Source organism: Moschus berezovskii, chromosome X (assembly GCF_049115385.1).
Source record: "Moschus berezovskii isolate FMDL1 chromosome X, NW_MosBer_1.0, whole genome shotgun sequence".
Classification (NCBI taxonomy): Eukaryota; Metazoa; Chordata; class Mammalia; order Artiodactyla; family Moschidae; genus Moschus; species Moschus berezovskii.
In genome coordinates this window covers 25188737-25197762 of record NC_142488.1, presented here as the reverse complement: position 1 = coordinate 25197762, position 9026 = coordinate 25188737, and the positions used below count along the sequence as shown (strand labels likewise).

General features: G+C 49.6%; 1 pseudogene; it reads left to right on the top strand.

Moving 5' to 3' along the window:
• The first annotated feature begins 5454 nt into the window (after positions 1-5454).
• LOC129564613 (ras-related protein Rab-22A pseudogene) lies at positions 5455-6119 on the top strand (annotated as a pseudogene).
• The last annotated feature ends 2907 nt before the right edge of the window (positions 6120-9026 follow it).

Below are 9026 nucleotides of genomic sequence, written 5' to 3'. Positions count from 1 at the left end.
ACCACAAGGCTTCCTGCGTGATTCAGACCGAACTCATCCAGTCACTGGTCAGGCCTAGCTCAGCTACACCGTTTGCACATCGCCTTTGCATAATCACCCTACACTTGGCTGTGGCACCCAGAGCCCATTGGACATGGTTTTCCATCCCGACACCCAGGAACAAGGAGTTTTCTGGACAGTTGCACTCGGGGCACTTCTGGCGACCCTGCCCTGGTGCTGTGTTCTGGGAATACTCTCAGAGACCATGCTGTGTGTGCACTGTGTTCTATAAGGACCAGAGGCTGCCTGGTCCTGTGGAACACAGAACCCTGTAAGGAACCACTAATCTAGAGCCCTGGAACAAGACTGCCCCATTCACATCCTGCCTTAATCTGCACAGTGCACCAGGAACCACTCCAGCCTCCAGACTTGCTGCCAGCCTGGGTTCCGGGTTTCCTGCCAGTTCCCAGCCTGGAGTGCTGGGAACTGTGTTGCACTCTTGAGCAAGCAACCTGCTCATGGGCAGCAGAAGGAGACCACTTCCACTCATAGCACTAACATCCCGCAGGGCAACTGCGGGTCTGGCGTTTGAACCAGAGCACCACTGTTCACGAAACAGGCCTCACTATGAGATGCCATCGGTGCTTCCAGCCCAGGAGTCATGAATCCTCTAGGCCACCGTTTTTCTCCACTGGGGGCCCTGAAGAATCTTCCTGCCACCAACATGTCCATTCACTACAGTTTGGGGGATCTTTCAGGCTCCCAATCACACTTGTGTGGTAGAACCCAGCCTCCTCCTATTAGTCTGTCAGCAGGAGGTGAAATTTTGGTCTGAGTCCATCTTGATTTCTCAGGCCCTGGAACTCTTCTGGATGTGAGCTGGCCCCTGCACCAGTACCATGGGAGGCAATTTTGGACACTCTCCACCCAGGCATGATGCCTTGGGGGCCCATTTGCAATTATATATCTGAAAAGCAGTTTTCCTGTTGGCCAAGACTAAATCTGTGCTGTGGAATACCTGGCCCTACTGTGAACCATACTTCCCAGAGTGCCTGTGCTCATGGTCCCATGAGGAACCTTACACCGTGCATGTTAATAATATGCAGGCCCTTCTGGCCCTAAATCTAATCAAAGTCTGGTGGTGTGCTGGGCACCTGGGCAATTTCCAGCCGCTAGTTTTCCAAAGGCTGTTTAAACCAGGGCCTTTTCACTCACAATATAGGCCTCATAGTGGAATACCCTGGGATCTTGAAGTTAAGAAACCTGAGCCATTTCAGCCATCACACTTCCCCCAGTGGGTGAACTGATGGATTTCTTTTATCAACCATCATACCGCTTTGCTATATTTCCCAGGTTCCTCCTGACCTGGATTTATCCTACTTGCCTGGTAACCAAAAGTTCTTTGTCTAAGTCTGATAATGTGATACAGGTACTATAAAGCTTCTGGATATGGGACAGGCATGGGAAATTATGGTCTTTATAGGCCTCAGCTATCCCATTTGAAATGCTACTTAGATCCTTTCTGTCAAGAGTCTTTGAAAAAGTTAGTATACCCAGCACATTGGGATCACCACTCACCCTAGACTCCTGAATTCCAGGTGTCCTAAGATCTACTAGTTGGCCTGGAAGCTGAGCAACCGTGTAACATGACCATCGCTCTTGTGTAGGATGCGGAACCATCAGCCCTTGGACGTCCTGTCCATCTTGATCCTTGGATCTCCAATGGCTTGTCCAGAATGTGCTGTCCAGGATGCTGAACCCAAGAACACTTCCAGACTCAAAGTGGATACCAGGTCATGAGGGGCACAGGGGTTGGGAGGGACTTTTGAACACCATGCACCTGGCCACTTCTGCACTGGGGGCCCCTTTAGCAATGAGACGTATCACCGGCAGTTGTGCCAGGGTCTTTACCCGAAACCCTTACTGTGCAATATGGCCCTCATGGTAACTAAACTGCCAACTCTCTGGACCCATTTTAGCAGCATTCTGCCATCGTTTGGAGTCATGAAGGCCCTTTCACCCCAAAGTGTTTCAGGGAGATCTTTCTGCCGACAGCTCATGCTGTGGACTCAAATATACTGACTGTAGGTCAGTTCCACCGCTCAGAATTCCCTTTGGTTCAGTCACTTGAGCCATTTCAGCTACCATCTCTACCCACTCCTCCCCATCCAAGTACCTGTCAATAACCAATTTAACCCCTCACTACAATTCCAGCACTTGTTCTGGCCCAAAGTCATAACCCTTGAGATCATTTCCCTTCTCGTAGGCTGTAGAACCAAGGCCTTTTGTGCATCTATGACTCCGAGAGTTCTTCCAGGCATATGTAATCCAGGGCACTGGCACTATGAACCACTTGTGGACACCTACCCTGGCACTGTTGCCCTGCTCATCCTTTAAAAGACCCTGTTGCCCCCATACTGGGATCCAGGAGAACCCTTATGGGAAACAGCCTCCTATATGTCTGAGAAATATGTAGTCTTATTGACAACCACCTATTGAGAACATGATTGCAAAAGACTCCTTTTAACCCTGAACTGGCTTCTGGGCACTGCTCCTGGAAATCTTCTGGGCCATTAGACTTCATGTCAGTAAGCAAACGGGGAAATCCCACTGGCCCCCAATCTGTATGTATGTTAGCTAGTATTAAGGTTCTTTGGTGACAAGAAGGTCTGCTTATGGTAGAAAATAAAGCACATGGTCATTCACTAGCCACTGGCTGGGGAGGGGTTGGCCTCAACCACTCTAAGCAAACTGATGAAGTAAGATCCCTCTGTGCCACAGTCCAGCAGTTCAGATGGTGCCCAACATTGACATTCTGACCAGCAACCTGCCTCCTCTATAGGGTTCCAACGATTTTTCATACCAGTCAATGGAAGCATGGGCTCCTCATAGCAGCATTTAGCAGGGATCGGCCTTTATGCCTTGGACCCTGCAAGCCATCACTCCTTATTACAGCACACTGCTGTACTTTTGTAGATGCTTGACACCACAATGATGCCTTGGTGGGGGTACTTCCAGACACCATTCCCCCTGACTTTATTGTCCGGGTGACCCTTTTGTCAACTAGACTGTCAGTGCACTGGGTTGCTACAAACTGCATTAAGAATCCTTGCTGTGAAAGATAGGGCCTTACTGGAAATCATTCTAACAGCTTGTTGGTACCTGGGGGCCCTTTGGCCCCAGTACTCCCCTCCTGTTAGCCTTGTGAGGGCCATTCCAGCTTCAAATATTTTCGTGAGGTATTTCCTGTCCACAGCCTATATGGGAAGCATGGGTTGTCAGTCTAATCTGATCACCCGCCTATCTCTGAAACTGGAACATATTAGGTTCAGGTATAGAGCTCTGACCGAGATAGAACGTGTCTATGAGCAAAGGAATTTTGAGCCCTATCGGCCACCGTACTTCTCCAGGTCCCGCTAGACGGAGAACTGTGAGCCTTGTAGGCCACCTTCCTTCCTTTACCTCGAGCTCCAGGGCCCCACAGAATCACCGACCACCAACAGTACGCTTGCTCTACGTTTCTGGGTTCCTGCCAATCATGTGCCTAGGAACCATATGTTCTTAAACCACCAACCTGCCCTGTCATGCAGAAGCTAGACTCTTCAGGTCAGGAGTTAGGCTTGTGTATGGTGAGCCAATTGCTCCTGCAGTCCTCATCTAGCTCATGTGCAGTGGAACTTTGAACACTTTGAGTCACAGGCATGCTTGCTAGTGTCCCTGCAGAGATTCCCATCACCAGCCCACCCAGTACCTAAGTTCCTACAGTCCTTATGGCCCCAGTCTCACTGTTATTTAGTGGCGCTCTGTACTCTTGTGACCATCACCCTCTCGATAGCGCTAGGACTCGGAGCCCTTAGTGCATCTCATGCATTTTGATCGGGAGGAACCTACAGGGTGTTCCTCATCAATGACGCTGCCCTGTTCAGTGGCGCTCAGAAAGGACTTCTCAGCACATTCTGCTCTGGTCTTAGTGACCTGTGGGTCCTTTCTGAGACCACAATATTTTGTGCAGGGTTTCAGGAGAGCCTTTATGCACCATTGCCCACACCTTTGCTTTCGAATGGAGATCTGATCAGCAACCAGCCATTCAGACCCATGCAAGGAGGGGCCCTTCTGAATCACTGCACCTCCGAGTAACTGGTGTACCCGGCGATTTTTATGTGCAGACTTCTTGGTAGCCAGGATTCCAGGATACCCTCCAGCCCCCAGTGAGAATTTATTCTGGGGAATCGATGGTGCTTGGAAAACCAGCCTGCCCGACTGCAGTGAAAACAGAGTATGTCTCCTTCAGGGCACTAATACTCACCAAGTAGAAGTGTGAACCTTATCGGTCTTCAATTAGCTCGCAGTCTTGAGATTAAATGAGCACATGCCACCACAGTTGGCCATCTAGCGGATCCCTCACGAATTTTTCTTGCCACTCAATTTCCCTCTTTCCAACATTCCAGCAGGTGAAGATAGTGTTAAAGAACCCGCTTGCTAATGCAGGATACCTAAGAGATATGGGTTCGATACTTGGGTCAGCAAGATCCCCTGGAGAAGGAAATGGCAACCCATTCCAGTATCCTTGACTGGAAAATTCCAGGGACTGAGGATTCTGACAGGTTACAGTCCATGGGGTCGCAAAGAGTTGGACAGGACTGAAGCAACTTAGCACAGATGCAAGATTCCAGCAATCTTTCAGAGCATACTCAGGTGGGGAACCATGGGCTCCTCTTATTAAGCTATCAAACTGATGATCCCTTTAGGGCATCCATCTAGATTTTCTCAGGCCCTAGGAGTTTTCTGGATTCTTGCCTGCTAGCACACTGAAGTCCCAGAGGGCCTTTCCAGACACCATCTGCCATGGAAGTGCTGCCCTTGCGGACCTGATTTATCCAGATTCCCAGTGAACTAGCATGGGGTGGGCTGTACCCAAAACCTGTGCTATGGCATATATAGCCTAATTGAAAACCACCCTTCCCATATCCTCGTGATCTCGGTCACAATTAGGCACCATACTCCACACTGCATCAGGGAAGTGTCCAGGAGATCTTACTGCTCAAAGTTCAAAGACGTGCTCTGGACCAGGGGGAATTTCTGGTGATTATGTTACTGGCATAGCTGAGCTCTCACAGCTAAGAAATCTCAGCCCTTTCAGACACTGAACTTACCAGTATTATGGGTGAAACAATGAACTTTCAAGTCAAAAACATATTTCCTCCATTAGGGTCTGGTGTTCCTTAGGGTCCAGAATTGTTTGGCTTCCATATAGACCCAAAATGATTAGGCCACTGACATTGTTATTCAGAGATCAGGGCCTTTGCATCCAATAGCCTGACCTGGCCTTGGGAACGGTCCTCAGCTAGCCCATTTAAAACAGAACCTAGGACCCGGCCGGCATCCCAAGATGGAGGCTGCAGTGGCGCCTGGGAACCCGCAGCAATGTCCGGACTGCTGAGACAGGCCCTGAGTGGCTGGCAACGGACGGGCCAGGCCGAGGGCCAGCGAACGGGCCGGGCCTCTCCCTTCTCAACTTAGGGCGGCGGCGGGCCCGCGCCCCTGGCTCCCAGGCCATGGTGCTGAGGGAGCTCAAAGTGTGTCTGCTGGGGGATACAGGTGTGGGTAAATCAAGTATTGTGTGGTGGTTCATGGAAGACAGTTTTGATCCAAACATCAACCCAACAATAGGGGCATCTTTTATGACCAAGACGGTCCAGTACCAAAATGAACTACATAAATTCCTCATCTGGGACACAGCTGGACAAGAACGATTTCGTGCCTTAGCGCCAATGTACTACCAAAGCTCAGCTGCAGTTATAATTGTTTACGACATCATGAAAGAAGAAACATGTTCAACGTTAAAGAATTGTGTAAAAGAGATCTGGCAGCACGGCCCACCCAATATTGTAGTTGCCATTGCAGGAAATAAGTGTGATCTTATCGATGTAAGAGTAGTCATGGAGAGAGATGCCAAGGACTACACCGACTCCATCCATGCAGTCTTTGTAGAGACAAGCGCGAAGAACGCGATAAACATAAATGAACTCTTTATAGAAAAGAGTCGAAGAATTCCATGCACTGACGCTAGCCCGCCTTCTGGCGGAAAGGGCTTCAAATTCCAGAGACAGCCTTCGGAGCCAAAGCAGAGCTGCTGCTGACTGGGCCTCGGCCCCCCGGGCTTCCCGATGAAGTAGGTGGTCCTGACAGGTCTCAGGAGGGCTGGGCCCCGCCTCCAGGGGTCGCCTGCCAGTCTTGGATCTTCTTTGGGCAACAAGGATTCACAGGAATTGACCGGTTTCGTCTCCTCTTTGGAAACTGCAGCAATAATACGTTAGTCTGTGGACTTCCCTCCTGTAAAGAATCTCTGTGTACACAGGGACTGCATCGTTGGCTCCTGATCTTGCTGAGAAGGAATGTACAGTTGTGTGGATGGTAGGATGAGATCATTGAGTAGCTTTGTAGTCAAGATTCTATGTCACATTTGTAAAGGGAAAATTAGCACTTTCGTGGTTCTTGAGGGGAAAAAATGACCTTGTGGGGACTTTCCTTCCCTTGGTTTCCCATTGCCACTGTTAGAGGGAGCAGTAGCATTTAGAATGTGTGCAGTTACCACCGCGGAGAGATGGCAGTTATGATTGTCTGAAGCTGACATGGGTTGTTTCTGGGCTGATGGAGAGGCACCCACCCCTGCCGTCTCTGACGCACTTTCCATTGGGTACAGCAGACCAGGACCCTGTCGCATGCGTGTCCCCAGGCATGTCACTGGCACCTTTTTAGGTAAGCTCTGACGATTGAGATGGTGGTGGTAGAGAGGCTGCCTGGAACATGTTGAATTGCAGATTCAGTTTAAACTGACTAGCCATGTTTTCCAAAAGAAGAGAGGAAGCCCAGAAAGTGGAGTAAATGCTGTCCGTTTTTTATTTAACTTAGTTGTCTTGGTGGGGGAAGCAGTTATCTGCCGCTTGCTTAGCACATGTAAAGTTGTAGTCATATATTTATGAGACCACTGCTTACAGATTATAAATTATGTAAATACATTAATAAATTCTATGTTTCATTTAAAATAAATAAATAAAACAGAACCTAGAACCCTTTCAAACACGGAATTCTGCACCCATTATGTACTGGACTCCTTCCTAGCACCATCTGTTCCCTGCATCTAGAGTTCCAGATATCCTCATGGCCCTAGACCATCTATCAGCTGAAGGATCAGATACACTTCACATCATCAGCTTCTTAGTGGCCGTGAAACTCACAGCCTGAACTCTAGGACCCTAAGACTATTCTGCTCCCCTTGGGTCTAGGGCCTTCTCACCAAGGGAGCAATTCTGGACATTCTGCCCTGGTGCTTGTGCCTTGTGGGTTATTTCTGAAGCCAAACTTCTTGAGTGCTGACCTCCAGAAGAACACATACAAGCACTCTCCTGCCCCAAATTGTGGTACACACTACCCTAAGGCTAACCATCCACCTAGAGATCTGGTGCAAAGGACCTCTCTCCCCACTGCATCTTGATCTGGAAGTGCCTGGGTAATTTCTGGTCATCAGACTTTTTTCTAGCTAGGGTTCCAGGTTTCCTGCTGCCCCCCACTTTCTACATGTTCATGAGAACCCAGGTTACTTGGCAACCTGTCTGCTCCCCTTAGGTGGAGAAACTTTGGGATCACAGCACTATCATCCCAGTGGAACCTGAGAGCTTGCTAGCTGGGGAATCTGAAGTTCTCTCTATCCCTAGCTGTCCCTTGTGCTGGTGCCCAGGAGAACCTTCTTGCCAACAACCTCATGGCTTAGCAAGTTTCTGATGATACATAAGGCTCTGACACTATTCTCACATGATGGAAACCCAGGCTCTTCCAATGGGGCTCAGGGCAGAACAAGCTTTTCACTTTTGGGGTATGTCGCCCTCTCATGCTTGTGCCTTTTCCTGGACCCTTGCTGATACCACAGGCATTACTCCTAGAAGACATCTGCTGCACAGAGGGCCCTTTAAGTGAGACACTACCTGCAGCCAGGGCTCCCATGGGCCCTGGACAGAGCCTGTGCTATGGTATATAATGCCCTAGTGGGAACCATACTTGTAAAATGCTGTTACTTAACACCCATTTTGGCACCCATACTGTAGTCACATAAGTGTCAGAAGGGCTTCCCTCACTGTGGAGTTTTGGGGTAGTTTCCATCTAAGATGCACCAGCGTGCTTGGGGCCTGGTGCTTTCCAGCCATCAGTTTAGCTGTCTAGTGTTGAAATGGCAGCACTTTCAGTCACAGTATGTGACACATGCTGAGGCAAAGTGAGTGTTAGAACCATCGTGGTGTTAGAACCATTTCAGCCACCTTTCCCCTTCCCATCTACCCAGTCCCACATGGGAGCCCTAATGAAATTTCCAGTCACAGATTTGGCTCCTTGCTAGGGTTCTTGGGTTCTCTCTTGTGCGGGGTCTTATAGCATGCCTAGGAACTGAAGGTACTTTGGCACCATACTTCCTGCATGATGCAGAAAGAAGAATTCATCCAGCCACTGGTCAGGCCTAGCTCAGCTACACCATTTGCATAATACCTTTCCATAATCACCCTCCACTTGGCTGTGGCAACCAGAGCCCATTGGGCATGGTTTTCCATCCCAACAGCCAGGAATAAGGAGGTTTCTGGACACTTGCACTTGGAGCACTTTTGGTAACCCTGCCCTGGTATTGTTTCTGGGGATACTCCCAGAAAGACCAGGCTGTCTGTGCACTGGTTTCTACAAGGACCATGGGCTTCCAGGTGCTGTGGAACACAGAAGCCTGTGCTGCTGCTGCTAAGTCACTTCAGTCGTGTCCGACTCTGTGCGACCCCATAGATGGCAGCCCACCAGGCTCCCCCGTCCCTGGGATTCTCCAGGCAAGAACACTGGAGTGGGTTGCCATTTCCTTCTCCAATGTGTGAAAGTGAAAAGTGAAAGTGAAGTCGCTCAGTCGTGTCCGACCCTTAGCGACCCCACGGACTGCAGCCTACCAGGCTTCTCCATCCATGGGATTTTCTAGGCAAGAGTACTGGAGTGGCTTGCCATTGCCTTCTCCGACAGAAGCC